The 20,731-nt window shown below is 33.9% G+C and overlaps 1 long non-coding RNA gene across 1 annotated transcript; it reads right to left on the reverse strand.

Moving 5' to 3' along the window:
- Positions 1-11,489: 11,489 nt before the first annotated feature.
- Positions 11,490-16,468, reverse strand: LOC140007424 (uncharacterized). The gene is made up of 3 exons (XR_011814733.1): positions 16,145-16,468; positions 12,295-12,358; positions 11,490-11,604 (listed from the first exon to the last, which is right to left on the reverse strand). It is a non-coding gene; the product is annotated as an uncharacterized lncRNA (long non-coding RNA).
- Positions 16,469-20,731: the final 4,263 nt, after the last annotated feature.

Raw genomic sequence — 20,731 nt, forward strand, 5'->3', positions numbered from 1 at the left:
AAAAGTAGCAGTTCAACTATCAAGCCTTCTTCCTTCCCATGCTAGGACTTTCCATAAATTAATTTAAAAAAAAAAAACTTCTTTCTAGTAATTTTTCAAGAGTTTATCTAGGAATGGTAGCAGATCGGATACTTTTCAAATATATAGACATGAGGTATCGGATTTTTAGGATCTTTTATAAGATAATTTTTTATTAATATAATCGTGTTGGATACTCATGATAATAATTTCTTGTTAATATTATCAGGTTGGGTACTCATGAGCATCGGATTTATTCTACCCATTGTCATATTTCTTATCTTTAGTTCTTGAATTCAAGGATAATCAGAAGTTGCCCAGAAGAAGGAAGGATAAAACAAATATATCATTGGTTGGTTCAAACATCGTGCAAGGCCAGGTATGGTTGCCAACATTTTCGTATCAAATAAATGAAAGTTGCACGGAAGTTAGATGAATTTAAAATTTGAGTAGAACGTTGGGGGACGCTTCCCAGGTTATGTCTTTTGAGGATAGGCTTATCCAAACAATTCTTGAAGTGCTCAAAAGTTGAATAAAGTATTTGATCAAATTTGTTTGCTCCACATTTTGGGACTCAGCTATGGTGCAAAGCTGAGTTAGCTTTGTGTTGTAGGAAGAACGAAAGCGAAGAGGACAACACATGAGAACGGGCCGGGCCAGGCAAAGGACAGCTAAGGGAAATAGCTATCAAAACCGGGCAGGAGGAGTTCTGAACATGGGATCCACTGTAGTATACAGACTGTATTATTGTAAATGAACATGCACCCGGAACAAAATGTGGGCATATTTTATGAAACCCAAAACAAGTTGTGGGCATATCCCCCATTTTGGGATATGCGGGAGTAGATCATTTACTATAAATTGGCGTGAAGAGAAGTAAAAAATTGTGCAAGGAGTAGAAACAATAGGATTGAATTTGTTCAAAAAAAAAAGAATTGAAATTATATGTATAAACCATACGTATGATCACAAATCAAGATTATTAAGCGGTAAATGTTTACTTAAAGAAAGAGTTATGCTGATTTAAACTAAATTGTTAGTTGATGCAAATGAGTGAATATATACATAATTGACCCCTTTTGCTTCAACAGGAATCAAAATTTTAGATGAGTAATCGTAAACATAATTAACACATTATTTGAAGAAATCAAAATTTGTGGTTGTGCATAATTAGTCACAATCATAATTAACATAGTGAATTTGATTCACAAACATAATTATAAAGTTGACATAATGACTTTTAAGCCAGTATTGAAAATCAATCTGGAGTCTAATTTATACCTTGCAATAGCAGTTGTCTAATTCCAATTTAATTAAGGCTATTACAATTGTTTGATCTCTATCGTAAACAAAATTAAACATATATTTGTTACTTATCATCGGTTTTAATCTCAACTTCTGATTGAGTGATAACATCTCACCTTAACACATGTATTGAACTAGTGGTGGAGCTAGAAAAAATTTTCAGTGGGAGCAAAAGCAACTCTAAAATTTTTTACCTACTGTTTTTCTAGTTTTTTAAGGAAAAAAAATATTCACCAATAAGTACAAATGATGCATATATTTCATGAAAAACATGAAAAGACAAACTCAATATTATTAATATAATAATAATTTTATTTCAAAAAGCAAATTAAACCATTTACAATTACTCATGACGAGTTTTCATATTTTGATAACGGTTTACAACCTTTTCATTTTGAACTTCACGAAGTATATTTTTCTCAATATAAGTAACTAAACAATTATTCATCCAAGTGTTTTCCATTTTATTTTATAACCAATTCTTCACTATATTCATAATTGAAAAAAATCCTTTCTACGTTAACTGTAACAACAGGTAAAATCAAAGGCAATTTTAAAAGCATATAAACTAATAGATACACAAAACTCTAGGGGCACACTTGAAATTATATTAAATTTTTATAGGTATTATAGAAATTTAATGGGGCCTCCAGTGTAAATCCGTTACTGTATTGAACATATCCAATCACTCTTCTGATTTCAAGTTTACTATGTAAATTACGTTTATCATTAGTCATATCTTATTTTGGCTCATATTGAAAAGAACAATTTATGTTCTCTCTCAAACATATATTCAAGTCCTCTATGTCAATTATGTTTATAATTAGGCACCGACAAATTTAGTTTTGTTTTTAAAACAAAATTTTCAATTATATTTGTGATTACTCATCTACAATATCAATTCCGATTTCAAAGCTTTAAATGAATTGTGATTGTCATATATCTTGTACAATTATAATTATAGGAGTACAATGCCAATTATAATTAGAGAGTTTTTGGTGTCCAATATAATATTGCTAATTATAGGAGTATAATGCTAATTATAATTTCACCAGTGAGTACAAAGGCACCCGTCTGGTTTAGTGGTGGTTCGTTCAGTCCCATCCGAATTGCTCATTAACCCCCTTGGGTCCACCCTTTTCCCTTAGTGTAGAGTAGGAGTAGATGTGAAATAAAATTTATTATATTCGAAAAAAAAATTTATTATGTAACATAGTGCTGAGTTTTGTTTTTTTAATTTAGTATTTGAAGCCAATTACAAGAAGTCAGTAGTATATTTTGAAAACTAGAGCAATGGGTTAGGTTAAGTTCAATTTTGCATGATATATAAAATAATAGCGTACTTAGTTGCTTTTAAATTTTTTTGTGTGCATTCTCTAGTTCTTGTAAGTAACATGAGCTAGAGAATTTAGAATTTGAAGTTGACTAAGTACATTGAATAAATTCTAGTAGTAGATATATTATTTCGTTATTTTCTGTGATATATAAAATAATATTGAGCTTACTTGGGGTTTTGGAGAGTTGAAGCAGTATGTTAATGGGCCAGAAAAGTAAGGAAAAAAAACGCCCATTAATTATTTGGATGACCAGAAAGTTTGTTTTCCATCACAGCCTGCTATTTTTTTCTATCAACAGAAGTAGCTTTATTCATTTGGCTCCGTCTAATCCTAGCTACTAATTCATCTAAAACATACTTGGCCCAGTTCATTTGGTTCAACAATTCCACCTCGTGCAGAAATGGTATCAAGGTCCTGCTCAATTGGCATGCCTTGCTTGGAACCAATACCTTTCCAATTAAGAGTAATGCAAACTTCACCTTAAAATCAACATTATGACTTGGTTCCAACTTCCAACAACGCCAGTTTCACCACCGTTATACCAAGAAAAATTAACAGTGCACATTCTTGGTCTTGAGCTTGTTCTACTCATCCAATCATCGCTTGGTTCATCTTTCAATTTCCTAAAATTTGAAAAATATAATCTATCATAGCCTGCTATTTTTAATATATAGCCTAGATAACTATACTAATTTAATGATAATCATTAATCCTCTCATTAATTGACATTTCTACAAGTGGGTGATAGATGGACCCAAGTCTCCACAACAACTAAAATTTGAGATAAAATGATAAGTATTTTTTCATTTGCTATTTATTGTTCACTGTAACTCCCAAAAAATTAGAGATAAATGACTTATTCTATCATCAGATATGACCTACTTCATCCATTCAACAATATATCAAATATTAACTATTTTATGCTCACTGGTTTCTACGAAACTTGCATTTTATCCACAAATGTTTCCTCCTTTGTTGAGATTGCTTCTTTTCTTTGGTTTTCTAGGAGTTCATGCTTTCTATTGCAACATAAGATTGCTCCTCATTCCACACCATCTACATTTGACAGATGATTCCTTCAACAAATTTGTCAACATTGCAGTGCCATTGCTTTCTTTTGCCATGTTCTTTCTACTGCCGCCACTATAGGTCTTCATCGTAGCCCTAGATCAGTCAAAGTTTGACAACTTGTATTAGGTGTCTTGATTTTTAGTTCCTTGAATTTAGCATTACATTGATGACCGTTGTGTTCTTGTATTTGACAAGGCGATCCTTCATATATTGTAGATACTTTACTGTACGCTTTTGTATACACCGGTTATCTGTCCTCATTGATGTGCCAAAATCATTAAGTTGGTTTCCTATTGAGTTGTCAACCTACTATTGGTTCTGTCCATCATAAGCAGAAGATTCCATTTTTGCATAGTAGAAGTGTCCCACATTTTGGCAATGGGCTACCTAACAAAGAAAGGAGCTGTTATGTGCTTTGACTCGTGCACGGGTCTTTGCTTCTGAAGTAATAGTTTCCTTTTTCTTTTGGCTCTCAATATGTTAAAAAATATAGCATTGGTGCACCTTGTTTTTGCTTTAAAATTTAAGGCATATAAGTTTGAGAATATACCAACTTTTAGAGTAATTTTCAATTTTGAGTGGAAAGAAAAAAACAATGAAACGAAAAAAATGAACCCATTGTAAGTTTTTTTTTAAGGATTTAATTGTTTATGAAATAATCATGTAAGTTGTACAGATGATTAGGATTATCAGCAGGAGGAGAATAATTTCTATAACTTCTATTTTTTAATTATCAGCACCTAGTTATTAAAGTAACAAATTAGTGATTAATCATAAAAGGAAGTTAGATCCATAAGAAACTTCAAAGATTTTTAGATGCTTTGCTAGAACTTTGCCTGTGAACATTGAAAATATATAATGTGCTCTGGATCAATTATTGATGGGTAATTAAAATAAAATTTTGCATTATCAAAACTAACCGTTTGTAAAATTGACACATGGAACAAAAACTGGAACTTTGTAATCCTAACTTTACCTACCGTTTCTGACAATATCACAATATATATATATATTTGGCAAGAAATGAGCTTGAAAACAAAATGCAGCTGCCATTATCATAAACGAGGAAAGAAAAAAGAACAGTATGAAAAAAAAATTATAGAGAGCAGAGATGTTCAAAACACTTTAAATAGAGCTTTGAAAACCATACATGGATAGTCAGTCTTGAAGATGGAAAGAAATATAGTGATTTTATCACTTGATTGCGTCAATGGTTAGAAATAGAGCTAATTGAAGGGGATCCCAAATTGTAAGTGGTGGTGAGAAGAAATCATGTGAAGGGAGATGGTGAATTAGGGCACCTTCTCGTGAGTCAATTGGAGATTGGACTTAGGGTAATTATACATGTTTATTTGCTGATTGAATCAATTAGTTGTTAGAATTGTATTGATTCGAATATGTAATTTGGTACTATATAATTTGGTAGTTAAAAGCAAATGATTGCTAGTTTCCTTATTATTTTATTTATTTGAAGCAATAGTCAAGAAATTTTTTATTTGTATGAATTTGGGAATAGGAGTTATTTCCAATTATTCATTGGATGTTGGCCAAAAAAATTAACTTATAAATAGGTGTAGGTTGGCATAGTACAAAAGTTGCGACATATAGCCTTATACATAGAATGAGAGAGGATTTTAGGAGATGAAAGATGGTATACGAGGGTTGGTATTGAATTCAAGTTGTATTCTTATATAGGGCTTTTCTTTCATGATAAAAAATAGATTTCTCTCCGTGGACATAAATTCAATGATGGAATCGAATCATGTTAGGATTTAAGCGCGTAACACACAATAATTTAATAATAAATACGCCACAAGCATGACAAATAAACGACACAAAATATTTAACGTAGTTCGGTTCCACCATTGAAACTACATCCACAGAGAGAAACCTGCTATTTATTATAACAGGAAAACTCTATACAAGAATACAACCTGAACCTAAACCCAATTTTTGTATGGCATCACTACATCCACAGAGAGAAACCTGCTCTTTATTATAAGAGGAAAACTCTATACAAGAATACAAATTGAACCCAAACTCAACTTTTGTATAGTATCTCTCATTTCTATCTCTCAAGAATCCTTTTTTATCACCCATGTATAAGGCTACATGTTGCCTCTTGTGTGTCTCTTGTGTAGAATGCCAACTCACCTATTTACAGATAACATTATTTGGCCAAAAATCCAAATAACAACAGAAAACTAGTGCTAATTCCTAAACTTATAGAGAATAGGAAATAAATTTTAATCTTAAATAAAATAGAAAATTCCTTGGCTACTATTAGGGGTGGGCGCGTGTCGGGTACCCGCCCCATTCACCATTTGGCTAATCCGACCCGCACCTTGCGTTTTAGTCATTTTCTGACCTTTACCCGCCCCGCATATTAGCGGGTGCCCTATAATCGGGTACCCGCTGATATAGGCTCGGGTCAACGGGTACCCGCCCCGCCCCATTTATCATTTATTTTTTAAAAAAAATGATTTATATCAATTTAATTTTATATTTTACACATTCATTTAAGATTTAATAAATTTTTTTTCTAAAAAAAGGTTTTCCACCAAGAAACAAGCATGTGAAGAGAATATAAGATAAAGGAAAAAAATTAAAAGAATTCAAAATCAATAAAAGTTTGAAATAAGTAGCACAATTTTTAATATATATGTTTCACATTAATTAAACTTTTTTCTATAAAATATAAGATCATGACCTCTACAAATGAGTCTTGTAAATAAACTATAGTCTCTCATATTTGTAATGCAATTTGTCTAATAAAATTACTTTATTATTTTATAGTGTGTGTATAAAGATAAAAATAAAAATAAAAAATATATATATGCGGGGCGGATCGTGTACCCGCGAGTTTTTAATTATGTGACCCTAACCCGCCTGACATCTTAGAGGGTACCCGACCCTCTTTTGATCCGATCAAATAATAAAAATCGGATATCCTAATTTTCGGATCGGATTTGATCAAATATGACGGATTTTTGGGTTAGCGGATAATTTTGCTCACCCCTAGCTACTATTTCAAGTAACAAAACAAATTAGAAAATTAGTCACTATTTACCGAATTACACACCCAAATTAATACAGTCTTGACATCAAATTGATTCAATCGGCAAATAAACATGTCTAGTTACCCTGAGTCCAATCTTCAGTTGACTCGTGAGAATGTACTTCAATTCACCATCTCCTTTTGCAGGATTTTTTCTTACTACCATTTGCAATCCGAGATCCCCTTCTGTGAGTTCTAACCCAAATCACTAAGGCAATTAAGCGGTAAAATCACCATATTTCTTCCTATTTTCAAGACTGTCTTGTCACGTGTGATTTTCAAAACTTCACCTAAAACAAAAAACTTGTAACTGTCAAATCTTCTGGCGCATGGAAATTAAATCTCTTTGTTTCTTTAGAACACATGCTACACCACCTAAAGAACATAACCGAGATCTAAAAGCCATCGGGATGAAGTATCAACTGTTAGAGGTGTGAGAAAATGTCAACTGATTCACGTCCAAAATCAACATTGGATTCCACCTTTTCCTTAGCTCTTGAATCGCCTGTCTAGATTCACCGTCAAGTGTCTCCATGCTTTTCGGCTTCCCATCTTTCACCATTAATGTTTTTTGTTAAACCATTGAAATAAGGATATCACTCATTAAATTGTTTAATTAGTAACAATTATCAATCCACTTGATCTCAATAGTTAACCAGGATCCAATCTTGAACAACCAAACTCTTGATCCAATCATTTAGTTTGTTGGGATCCAAGTGCTTGTGAGCAACCCAGTCTCACAACCAAACTCTGATACCACTTGTTAGAATCCAAGCGCGGAACACACAACTATTGAGATATCAAATGCACAACAATTTAATGATAAATAAGCCACAAGCATAAAAGATAAATGACATACAATATGTAACGTGGTTCGCCTGTACCATTGAGTCTACGTCCATGAAGAGAAACCCGTTCTTTATTATGAGAGGAAAATCCTATACAAGAATATAATTTGAACCCAATCTCAACCATTGTATACCATCTCTTATCTCTCAAGAACCCTCTCTCACCACCTATGTATAAGGCTATATGTTATCTCTTGTGTGCCCCTTGTGTGTCTCTTGTATAGTATGCCAACCCACCTATTTATAGATAACATTATTTGGCCAAAAATCTAAATAATAACAGGAAACCAATGCTAATTCTTAGACTTGTATAGAATAGGAAATAACTTCTAATCTTAATCAAAATAGGAAATTTTTTGACTACTATTTCAAGTAACTAAAACCAATTTGAAAACTAGTTACTTCCACTCAAAACAAGAAGCCTGTCTAAAAGAAATTAAACCAATTTCCTAACAAATCACGTTAAATCTTGTGTGTCATTTATTGTGAGAACCCGTAAAACCCTAAATATTTTTCCTAGGGTTTATTTCCCCTTAATTGCTTGTTTTCTGCATTTTCGGGCTTAGGAATATTTTTCTGATAGATTTTATGCGTAATTATAGTTTTTAGATGATTTTTCTAGTATTGGCGAGTTTTTGAAAAATTAAGGATAAATAACGGACGTGGGACCCACTAGTGCGAAAAGTTCGAAAAAATTCGGCCAATTAGGTTAAATTCCGGATACTGTGTAAAATTTATCGGGTGTTAAGAGATAAGTAGAGTGTGTGAAATGATTGATGTGAGAGAGAAAAAGAAGTGATAAGATTGCATTAATGAGGTGACAAGTGTTACCCTCTTATTGGTTTTACTTTAAGACTTACTATTCACTATTTTGACTTTTGACCAAATTGAGTAAATATCTTGAAAAATTGCTCAAAAATCACCATTTTCTTCTCCTCCATGACCGGTTCTTCCTTGAGCCAAGAAGAAAGAAATTCTTCAACTTTCTAACTTCCATTTCACTCAATCTTCCAAAACCAACCACATAAATTAGATTCTACTCCATAAAATCTATCCATTGGGTGCTAGTGAGTGGTCTAGTGAAGTTTGTTGGAAGAGCTAAGGTGTCCAACATCTCCATCTCTCTTGTTTACTTGGTAAGTGGTGTGTGACTTCCCTCTTATACTTAATAAAGCTTAAATTATGCTTAGTAGTGGCTAAAGTGATGGATTATGTGATTTATTTCTTGATTTGAAGAGTTTTGGTGAAGTTTTCAATTTTATGATGAATTTTCTGGTTTAATATGAATGGGATGTTGTGGCCATCTATGATGGTTGATAATGAGGGGTAATGACTCATGTGGGTGTGAATTGGTGATAATAGCAACTAATTTTGGCTTTGGAGTGAATTGTGAAATGTTAGGGTTTTTCAACCCCTAATTCTGTCCGGTTTTGGATCATAGGGTTAGAGGCTGAATTGGACTTTGCTTAAAACATGAAAGTTGTAGGTATTGATGAGTTTGAAGTGCCTGCAAAATTTCAGGTCATTTGGATTAGTGTAGAGTGAGATATGCCGATTTTACTGTTGCTGTTCTGGGTTGATCAGAATGCGAAAACTGCACTTGTAATTGGCCATTTTGACTGGAATTTCTTTGGATTTAGGTGTTGGTGTCTTCTGATGAAATGTATTTGGATGTCTTAGCTACCATATGCCTTTGGAATTTCGGAATTTGGACCTGTATAGACTGAGTTATAGTAATTACAGCATTATGTGATTTGTAAACCTGTTTTTGGTGTTTCCGGTTGAGTATTTGGCACATTTGACCTAGTTGTGCTAGGATTTGGACTGAGGGACCTTCTACATTGTTGTAGCCCTGTTCCATAGCTTCGAAACGGTGGGTATTACACCCCTATCCGATAATCGTAGTGAAATTGACGCCATTACCGCATAATAGGCCAAAACAGTTTTTCTATTCGGGGCCAAGACTAATGCTATTTTTAATTTCTGGTTTGCTATCATGCTTATTTATGCATATGAAACCCTATTGGGGTTGTATTCAGCATTGTTTTGTGACTCGTTATCGAGTCTCATTGTATTTGTTTGCTTGTTCTAGGAGGAAACGGTGGTGCACGACGTTCGTTTAACGACGGTGCATGAAACATCATTTTCTCACTTGGTGAGTATACTACTCACTTAATTGTTATTATGTGGCTTTGCTAAAGGTATATGTGATGCCTTGAAGGCTTACTTGGATATTGGAATTGATTAAGGTGAGGGTGTACTTGACCGCCCTCACCCCTTTTGATAGTATCACTGATTAGCTACTGTTTTACTGCATTACTGAACTTGATATATTGGTTGGTGAATTCCATTTCATGGAAACTGCTTTGGTGTCGTTTGGACGAATGTCCAACGGCCTTACTGTATTACTGAGCTTAACCCCGTTTGGTAGTCAATTGGATCAAGCCGGTGAGGGCTTGGTCGTGAAAATTGTCATGCCACGGGGACTGTACTGAGGAACCTTGTAGTAATGAGACTCTTGGTTCCGGTATACTCGAGTATTACCAAAAGCTACTGAATTGGAGTGCGGGCCCGGTTGGGGAATGTTGGGTGGAAGGAATGGAAGTAAAGAGTTGTCTACGGTTGGTTTTTTTTTTTAACATTGACGGAGGGTCAATAAGGTTGGATCAAGAATATAAGCGAGGAAATGGGCTCTTGAGAGCCGTCCGTATCCTTTCACTGATTTGATTTACTTCTTATTTGCATACTTGAACTGAACGGTTATGTTTATGTGATCTTAGCTGCTATGGTAGTTGTATTCTCACTGGGCATATAGCTCACCCCGTTTCTTTTGTTTTCCTTACAGGAATATGACTCTTTTGGAATGAATTTTGTTAAATGGTTGCCGAATGAACTAGATGAATGCCTCTTTTGTATTGTATATAAAATGGGACCCTAAATGTATCATTAGGGCAGTTTTCACTTTTGTTTTGGCAACCCACATATGTAGTGACTTTTGTATCACTTTTAATGGCCATTGTGGCTTGTAAATGGTTAATGTTGTGTTGTATATGTATTTCGATGTTTGGTTGGGTTTCGGACGGGTCGGTTACTATTCATGGCCGACTCTGGATTTCATTTCTTTTATTTTGGGTTATTTTGCCCTTTTGCCTTGTTTGCGCGCATTATAAGTTTCAGAACGTGATAGATCGCTTTATACTGCACCGTTAGTCCTGGCGAGAGTTGGGCAGGCAGTCTGCTAACCTCTTTGGTTCGCCTTAGGGGAAGGTGGGGCTGTCACATTTATCATTCATGTTTGTGGCTTGTTTCTAATTAAATTGTTGTATTTTTTATTTTTCAATGGTTGTTTGTTTCGTGTCTCAATCCCAAGCGTGACAACCCCACCTCCTCCTAGGGCGTATCCCAAAGATTAGCGAACTGCTTGTCCAACTCTCGCCGAGACCACTGAGTCAAATCACTCGAAAACCCTATATAACGCGCGATAGAACCGCAAGAAACGAACGATCAGAGGCTAACTTCCTAAAACCACGTCACAATCCGGCCATGAGTTGGCCGGATATCCGGTAGGATTCAAGGCAGTGGCCTTCCAAATGTTTTTTTTAATAGCCCTGTCAATCCGGCCAAGTATCCAGCCAAATATACGGCCGGATTTCTTGCCAAAATTTTCCGCCAGAAGATTTTTCTTTCCTCATTCAAGTCCCACACTTGCTCGATTTCCAACGAACACAAGAAAAGTTCACCAAAGCCATAGAGACGTACAATCTCAAACAACACACTTACGATACATGATAAAACACTTATATATATACATTGGAGCCTTCAACAAATTAACTTGAAGTACAAGCCATAATATCCGTACTTATACAAAATACAATTAGGGTTTACTATTGCAGAGGAGTTTAATCAAAAGAATGGCTATAACTAACTCCACTCTTTCTCCAAAATCACAGTTCCAAAATATTGGTCCCTGTAAGGAAAACAAGGCAACGGGGGTGAGTTTTTGCCCAATGAAGTACCAACAGACCAAGCATTCAAGAATCACAAAAGTACCATTGTACTCAATCAAATATAGCCTTGAAATAAAAGAAGTGAACACCACAGATAAATAAGAAGTAAAAGGATATAGATGGCTCTTAAGAGCCCATTTCCCTTTTGCATTACTTGATCCAACCTTGTTAACTCTCTGTCAACGTTTAAAGAACAAACCTGACCATAGACTCCACTTTATACAAAATTCCGTCTACCACACATACCCCTTATCGGGCCCGAACACCAAACAGAAACAGAGGTGGTAATACTCGAGTATACCAAATATTAGAGGGATTTCGGTATTTAGATAATCAGAAACAATATCCTCATGGTTAGTCAATCTACCTCGACCAAGCCCCTTGCTGGCTCGATTCAATTAACCACCAACGGGGTTGAGCTCAAATTTCACAGTAAAGTCGTTGGACACCAACCTCTAAACGACATCAAATCATACACAAGTATCGAATTCAGATATATACAGTAAATCCATCAATTAAGCAAGAGAAACGAGTGTGATAAAGTACACCCTTGTCTCGTCCAGAATAAACAGAAGTTACAGTCATTCAAGTCACAATTTCAAGTACAAGTAAATCAGTCAAGTAACAAATCATGCGAGTGGTACACTCACCAGTTCAAGCAAAGATAACTTCAAAAGTTTCCTCCCGATTTATGTCCTCCGTCATCGGCACGTCCTAAGAACAACCAAGATAAAACAATTATAACTCCCACATCCAAAACCTAATGAACGGAATTCACAAGTGAGACTCGATTACAAGTTGTATGCCTATCCAAATGAACTACGAATGCAAGGATACAAAAGTGTGGCTTCGGAGTGAAAAGGTAGCAGTTGGTCCTAAAACATGAACAACCCCAAAACCCTTCATTTCTAGCCAAAATCAACCCAAACTCAAAGGAATCAAGTAGCCCCAAAATTTGGACAGCATTTTCCCTAAATTATTTACTTTTCCACCCTACAATCAACACCAAAACTTATATCAATTCTACCTCAATAGCAACCACAAATCACAAGTTATTACATGTACTTAATTAGGGCCACAATACCCTTCACATATAATCATTTGATAGCTCCACAACCAACCACAATCAAACTCAAATTGGAAACCCTAATCTGAAATTTACACAAATAAGCTGAATTTTTCTTTAGGCAAGTCAATCTAGCATATAATACCCCATTATTTCACATAGCAAAGCTATCAAACCATGGACAATCATTAAGCATCATATGAGGGCGGAAAATTCACCATAAAAATTGAAATTTCCATATCACCACTTCCACCATGAAATTTTCTCATAAAACTACAAATTTCTCAACCATAAACTACTAATATGCAAGTAGTAGAAGTAAAAGACAATCTCTTGTCTTACATACCTTAGAACCTCAAGAAAGATGGAAACTTATGGCTTTTTCCTCTAAAATCACTCCACCAAAACCTCTAAACTTTCTTAGTGAGCAACTTTTATGGAGTATTTGCACAATCTATGGTTGGAACTCAAGATTCAAGCAAGTTTGGAAGTGGGAAAATGAAGTTTTCTCCCTTGTTTTTCTCTCAAGAGGGCCAGCCAAACTAGAAAAAAAATGAAGATGATTTTAGTCAAATTTTGATTTTTGGTAAAGGTATGAAGGTCTTGGTCAAAGTCCAACATCCATGAGCTTTGCTGTTGCGCCCCATTTTTCGCGATGAAAAAAAAGTGTTTATAAAAAAGATGTGATTTTATTTAAAAATAAATGAAAAAGAACCTAGAATGGAACTTTAAAAAATGCGACAATTTGGGTCCAATAAATTTAGTCTAAAAGGGTTTTTTTAGAAAAAATAGGAGTCGCCACTTGGTATGGAATTTTGGTGTACCAAGTCACCCAAAAAATATTTTTGACAAAAAATAAAATAAATCAAAACCCTTTTTGACAACTCCAGGTTTTTGAAAACGAGAGAAAATGAGTTCGGGAGTCACGGTTGAAGAAAGGGAAGGCAAAGGTTCAATTGACTCAACCTAAGGCACCCTTTCAACCTAGTCTCAGCTAGTTACGAGATTTAGTCAAAATTTTCCTAATCTAACCCTTAATTTTATCATATTTGGATGTTTCCTACATGGATGCAAATCTAAATTTATAAAATATCGAAAGGGTCAAAATATCCATTCAAGGGTTTAATCGAACCAATCGCATTACTTTGTGAAGGTCAAAATGATTCCTTGAAAGTGTCACGTGTATGCAAATGATGAGATTAAAATAAAGAAAAGAAATTAAATTATATACATATATAAGTGATCAAAGAAAAAGGAAATGTAACATAAAGGGTACGGGAGGCAAAAACTCGTGACATAATTTTCTTATACATGGATTAATAGGGTATTTAAACTAAAAAGTTATAATCACCCATTTCCCATGTTTGAAAAATAATTATCCTAACATGAACAAGCAAATGAACTAGTTTAAATGAGATGCAATTCTAAATGACATGATTAGTACCTATAGAGGGTAAGGAATAATATAATAGGGAATATCATGCAAATGAGAAAAGATCCTAAAAATGAAAATATGCATGAAAATGTAATGAATATCACACAAAGATGAATCTAACGCAAGACGGCCTAAAGGGTCTAGCGTTGGACTAGCTTATTTCTAAAAATCCTTACTAGTGTTGGACTAGCAAGTAAGAGGAGGGAGAAGCCACAACTAGCGTTGGACTAGTGTGGTGACATCATGCATTAACAATTCATAGTGAAACAAATAAATTATAAATGAAAACAAATAAACACATAAGAGCACGTAGCACATAACACGTAAATATAATATCTAGATGCCAAAATCCTAAGAAAAGCGGATAAAACACATAACATATAAGCAACATAAACACGCAACCTATCTATTACATCGGGGAATCTAACTACAATCTAAAAGGGGAAAGATATGATAAAATAAAATTAGTTATCTTATCTATTACATTTTTGAGGTATTTAAATGCCTCTCGAATAATTATAAAAATTAACTAAACAAATATAATATAAGAAAATTTAAATGAACATTTAAATCCAATAAATAAAGCATATATAAACACATAGAAACACATAGGAGCACGTAATTGACATTGAAATAATAAAAATAGGGGTACCTCCCGTTTGAAGTGGTGACTAAATGGAGTCAAATTGTCCTATTTATACTCACAATGAACAAAAAAATCATGGCACCAATTTAATTGAAAATAATAATAATAATAATGAAAATTCACCTTAATATGTCAAATGTAAATAAATTTAAGAATATCTAAAAATTACAAGTTAAACATACTCAAAAGTAGTATAATTAGCTATTAAAGAAAAGAAGCAATCATAATAAAGGGAGTCAAAATTCACTAGGGACTGAATTGCAAAAATTGAAAAACTTTTGGGGATAAAAATTATATTTTTCCAAAGTTCAGAGGTCAAAATTAATTGAAAGATAAAGTTTAAGGACCAAAGTGCAATTAATTTAAGGGCCTAGGTGGAAGGAATTTAAAATGTTCTGGGCCACAGTAAAACTACTCCAAAGATCAGGGGCCAAAGTGTAAATTGTAACCAGATCTTCTTAAGAAAACAAGCCATTGGGTCATTCTCTATTTTTTTCGGGCCAAAGGCTATTCAGCCCAAACGAAAGTTCAAGCTAAAATACCCAGGCCAGCCCGTTGTGTTATAGCTCAAGCCCGACCAAAAAAATACATAGGCTCCAACCTCCTAGCCCAACCGAATCCAAAAGAAATAAACACAGTTCCATTCCCAAAACCCAACCAAAAAAATAACTCTTGGCCCATCAGAGAAATGAACATTAGACCAATTCTTTTTTTTTTTTTTTCTTTTTCCTTCCTTTTTTCTTTCTTCTTCTTTCTTCCCGCCGTTTCCTTCTCTCTGCTTCTGCCTTCTCCTTCTTCTCCACCGAGGAGCTGAAGCTCCCTTCTGGCTGGCGGCTATGGCGGTCGCCGGCGGCACCACCGCCGAACCACCGGTCACCGGCGACCTCTTCGGTCGCCAAAATTTCTCAAAATACACCCCCTCACTCGATTTTTCGCGTAGATTCCATTTCCGGAGTTAGTTTTTACAAAAAAATGACCCGAAAGTGGCCACAATGACAAGAAATCAGTCCAGTTTTGATTTTTTCAAAACACCATATCCTTTACCAAAAATCATAAAAATTATACTATAACACTCCTTGCAATCTCTGCAATACAACTACGATTTTAATTTGACAAGAAGACAACATAAAAAGGGCTAAAATAAAGCAAAACAGCCCCCTAAAATTCTTTTTTTCATTTTTGGCATTTTTTCAAATAGTTAACATGCATATACAAAAACCATTCTTCTTTTCCTAATTTTGTTCATGACCCATCCCAAAATTCACCAACTCAACAGCCAAGGAAACCAGCAAAAGCAAAAGAAAATTAAATAATGAAGCATGGACTTAATGTGCTAAACAAAACTAAAATTACCTCAATGTAGGTGTGTGTGAGATTGAGAGGGGAAAGGGAAAGGAGAACCGAGAGACTGAGGGGGATTTTTCTTCTTCTTCTTGTGTGTTTTTTGTTTCTTTCCTCTGCCCAGGTCCGAGAGAGGGAGAGAGTGAGCCGTGTGCAAAGTGAGGGAGTGTTTTCTTCTTCTTGTTCTGTGAGGGAGAAAGCCGAGAGATGTGTTTTGGGGAGAGAGAAAGGCAGAGTCTTTTTCTTCTTCTTGTTCTGTGACTTTTTTTTCCATCCTCTGTTCGTGAGAGCCGAGAGAGGAGATTGAGGAAGTAAAGGTGGGGAGTTTGTGTGTTCGGTTCACCAAAATGATTTTCTCCACCTAACGAAAAGAAAGGTGCCTGGGATAAAATGATGATTTCTTCAAAACAAAAAAGAAAGATGCATGGAGATTTTGAGTGCAAAAATGGATCAATAGTGCATTTGGTGAAAGAGCAATAATTATGAGAAGATTTTTGATTTCTTGATTTTCTCTTTTTTTCCTTTTTTTTTGTTTTTTTTCCTCAAATAAACCTGCAAAAAATGAGAAAAATACACATTAAAATGTAAGAAAATAAATAACTCATTAAATAGAAAAAATTCACTAAAATATTAAAGATTGACAAAAATTTGGTGTCTACATTCGCGACAAATGGCGTCCTAGGGTTTAACCTCATTCTTTTGTCTACCAATGGTTAATCTATCTAGCTAACCTCTAATTATCCCTTAGCACTTTATAAATAGCATCCTTTTATACAACCTTCAGCTAATCGTCAAAATTTATCGCACTATCCGTAATGCGCTTCAAACTTAACATGAACTAACTTAAATCAGGAAAATGATTTAAAAAACTATTCTCACTTATAAAATACCTAGAAAATCAAGGTAATAAGGTAAGTACGAAAATGCATGGAAGAAAATGAACTAAAATAATTATAAATAAGAAAAATTTTTGGGTCCTCACACCAAGGGATCTCTTAAAGGTGTTTCTGCCTAACAAGTGGTATTAAATTTTCTGGTTGTGAATCTGAATTACTCATGGACAAGTGAATTTTTCTCAGAGTTCTCAGAGTTGAACTGATAAAAATTCTCTTCTGGATGGTGGACCGAAGTGTCATGGCGTTTGACTAGTATTGGATCAGGTGCACCATAAATTTGGCAGAGGGTCCAGTTGGTGTTAGACTAATGAGTCAAAAGTTGGCAGGGGTCCAAAATCCAGTTTAGATGTTAAAGAAAGTTGGTCCATTATTGGAAAATAAGGTGGCCTTATGTGTTAAGATGGTTTTGTATTAGTACTAAAGTAGGCTCAGAGAAGAGTTTGTAAACTTGGATTCAATGTGAGAGATTACTTATGAAAGGAGATATTGTTAGATTATGTGTAAAGAATTGTGTCCCACATTAGTTGAGAGATAGAGAAAGAGTGTTTAATATATAAGTAAGGGTCCAAAATCTAAGAGGTTAAACTTTTAGCTCATAGTTGAATTCCTGACTTACATATTAGGCTCTTCGATGGCCTCTCTCTAAGTTGTTTCTCCCTAACAACCGAAGACTTGGAACGTATTTAGAACACAATACATGAAACCCTTAAATCTATGCATCAATTTTTTACATGCATGGACATTTTTTCTCATTATAAAGGTTGTTTTGAGTATCAAAATAAGTGCATTTGAATAGGCATTATTTACAAAAAATTATTTGTTTGCATCAGAAAATTCAATTTTTTTATTTTTTAAACTATTTTTTTTATTTCACATAGATTAGATCATTTACAAAATGCTACAATAATTATTCTAAATAATATTTCAAACAATCTCCTATCCAAACACAAATATTGAAAAAAACATAAATAAAGAAAAACATAGCTTTAGGTTCGGTTTTCTTGTGTGAGAAATGAGAACACTCAAATGTTTTCTCTCAACTTTTTCTGATCAATGAATATTGTTGGATCCACCCTAGCTTGATAATTTAGAAACAGAGAGTGGAGCGTTGCAAATTTTAAAGATTCCTAGAATATTTCTGATTCTTTGACCATACAACTATTATACTTGGCCATTATTGTCATTATCATTGAATTTTTGGATAAAACATTATCTGTATTCTTTGATTGGCCATTGTAGGAGCTTAACTGTATATACTCAAAATATTTGGAAGGCAAACTATTTCTAAGACCCAATTTAGAGGGGCAAATCCTCCTTAAGGTTGAAATAATTGCATGACTTAATTGCTGGACAGTGACGCAACTATATTGATTTGATCGGAATCAGGTACCATGACTTCAAGCGGGATATCTTAGGTTGGACAGAGTGTAGGGACGATTGTGAACCCTAATAATTCATCGATCCAAATTTGTTAACAAGGTAAAAAAATTTGAGTTGTAAGAATCGGAAAATGCCATGTAAGTCTAATATAACTATCACATGCGGACTGATATGAATAGTAGTATAACGTAATTTCTTTGTTATACTTTAAAAATTTCTGTTATAAAGATGTACAAGTTATTCACTGATGAATTACAACTTGTTCAAGTACTCTTACATCTAGAGGTGGCAATATGGATAAATGGTTCATAATTGGTTTTGACTTAATGGATGGTGGATGAAATTCATCCAATCCATTTAGATCCATTTAATAAATAACTTGAACAAAATTTAATAAATGGATCAAATGGATGGAATAAAATTCAATTATCCATTTATAATCCATTTAAATATTTTGATTACTTTTTTTTTGTATTACCATTTCTTGTAATATGAAATACTTTTGTACTGACCTGACCTAAATTATGAGCGTCTCAATGCTGCTTCAACTATTGTACACATTTTACCATCACTCTGTAACTTTAAAAATCAATTAACCTGGAGAACAAGCCCCTTACCAGTTGGATGTATCAGTAATAGTAGAAATGTAAAGTTCAATACTTCCACCTCAAAAGCAACTGCAAAATACGTCAGTTGGAATGATCCCATTTAATTATGTTAAAAATAAATCACTACTAGTTCCAATATAGAGTTCAAATCACCCCTTAATTAATTATATAGGTTTAAGTTGTTAAGATTTTCCCACTCAATCCATCATTCAACAGCTGTGACGTGTGGTCTTAAGCAAGAAATTTCTTTTTCCTCGCCCTCAATGTGAAATGTGACTCACTTATATAAATAATCTCATAGCAATATATGTTCTTACTGATCACGGATGTGAAGCTTTTACACAGAAATGTATAGATTCCAGTTACATGCAACTAATCACTGTTTAAGCATACGAATTAACCATCATGAGCTAAGACGCAGAGGCAAGCGAAGCTCCAAAGCCAATTTCCTGTTGGTTCTAGTTAAAGGGATCTTTCCGTTTCTTTTATTTGGTTTTTAAGTCAATGGATATATGTGGTTTTTGTGGATAATCCATATAAATCCATTTAATTTAATGATTTTACTTTGGTCAACCATTTAAAACCAATACCATAAATGAATAATCCAAATCCATTTAATTATGGATTATATGGATGGATATGGATCTCAATCCAAATTGCCACATCTACTTACATCATTTAAAAATACTTACATCGATAACTTTTCCTACCCCTCTCCATCTCGAGTCAATATGTTCCCTTTCCTTATATTATTGTGCCCCAATATACCAAAAATCTTGGAACCCCGCATTTCTATGGATATGATGCAGACTTGGAGTGGGTTTTCTTTGGAATTTGGATAAGATGTAGACTTGGCCTGGGTTGAGACATCCACAAGTTGTAGCGAATTAGACATTACAATGGACATTCCAATGGCTGTAAACAACTCAAAAGGATCAGGAATAAAATTTGGGATAATTTCATAAACCATCCGTATGGTTTCTAACAAGATCACTTAGCACCCTTAAAATTTTAAAAATATCATTGAATTCCCCTATTTTAAACTTTTTTGTAACATTCTCAACCCATTTTAAAATATATCATTAGAATATTTATTTTAAGAGAGAAGATAACTTGTTTCAGAAAATTGCCCTTTTCTTGTGGTTCTTTAATTGTCAAAACATACAAATTTAATCCCTCAATATTTCAAAACCTGACCAATGTAATTCATTAAGCGAAATTATAAGTTTTTAACTGGGTTGAGTGATTCTTTAATAGTTTTTGTGTTATAATTTGGACAAAAAAAAATTCTAACTTCTACAAAAATTACAAATTTCATAAATATGACCTGAAAAGCTTTAAAGATTAAGAAAGTAGCTGTTTGTACCTTAAGAAAAATCTCAAATAAGTTTTTTGGTATAATTTTCAGAATTTTTCTTTTTTCTTTTAATACTCAAGCCATTGATTTGGATAACAAGAATTTTAAGATTCTAAACAATTATAAAACTCCTTCGGTTAACCCAAAATGCCTATACATTTAAGAAAGTTATTTGATAAGCACATAAAAAATGAAATTGGATCCAATATTAAAGTTTTTAAATTAGTACCCACATCTTGAATTGCAACACTTTCACTTCTAAAAAATTGTACCGGGCTCATTCCTCATCTAGTGCCCTCAGGGCACCAAACCTTAAAAACATTTCAAATAAATTTTTAATTTTTTTGGGCCTCAAAAA

This window comes from Coffea arabica, chromosome 5c (genome assembly GCF_036785885.1).
Source record: "Coffea arabica cultivar ET-39 chromosome 5c, Coffea Arabica ET-39 HiFi, whole genome shotgun sequence".
NCBI classification, from domain to species: domain Eukaryota; kingdom Viridiplantae; phylum Streptophyta; class Magnoliopsida; order Gentianales; family Rubiaceae; genus Coffea; species Coffea arabica.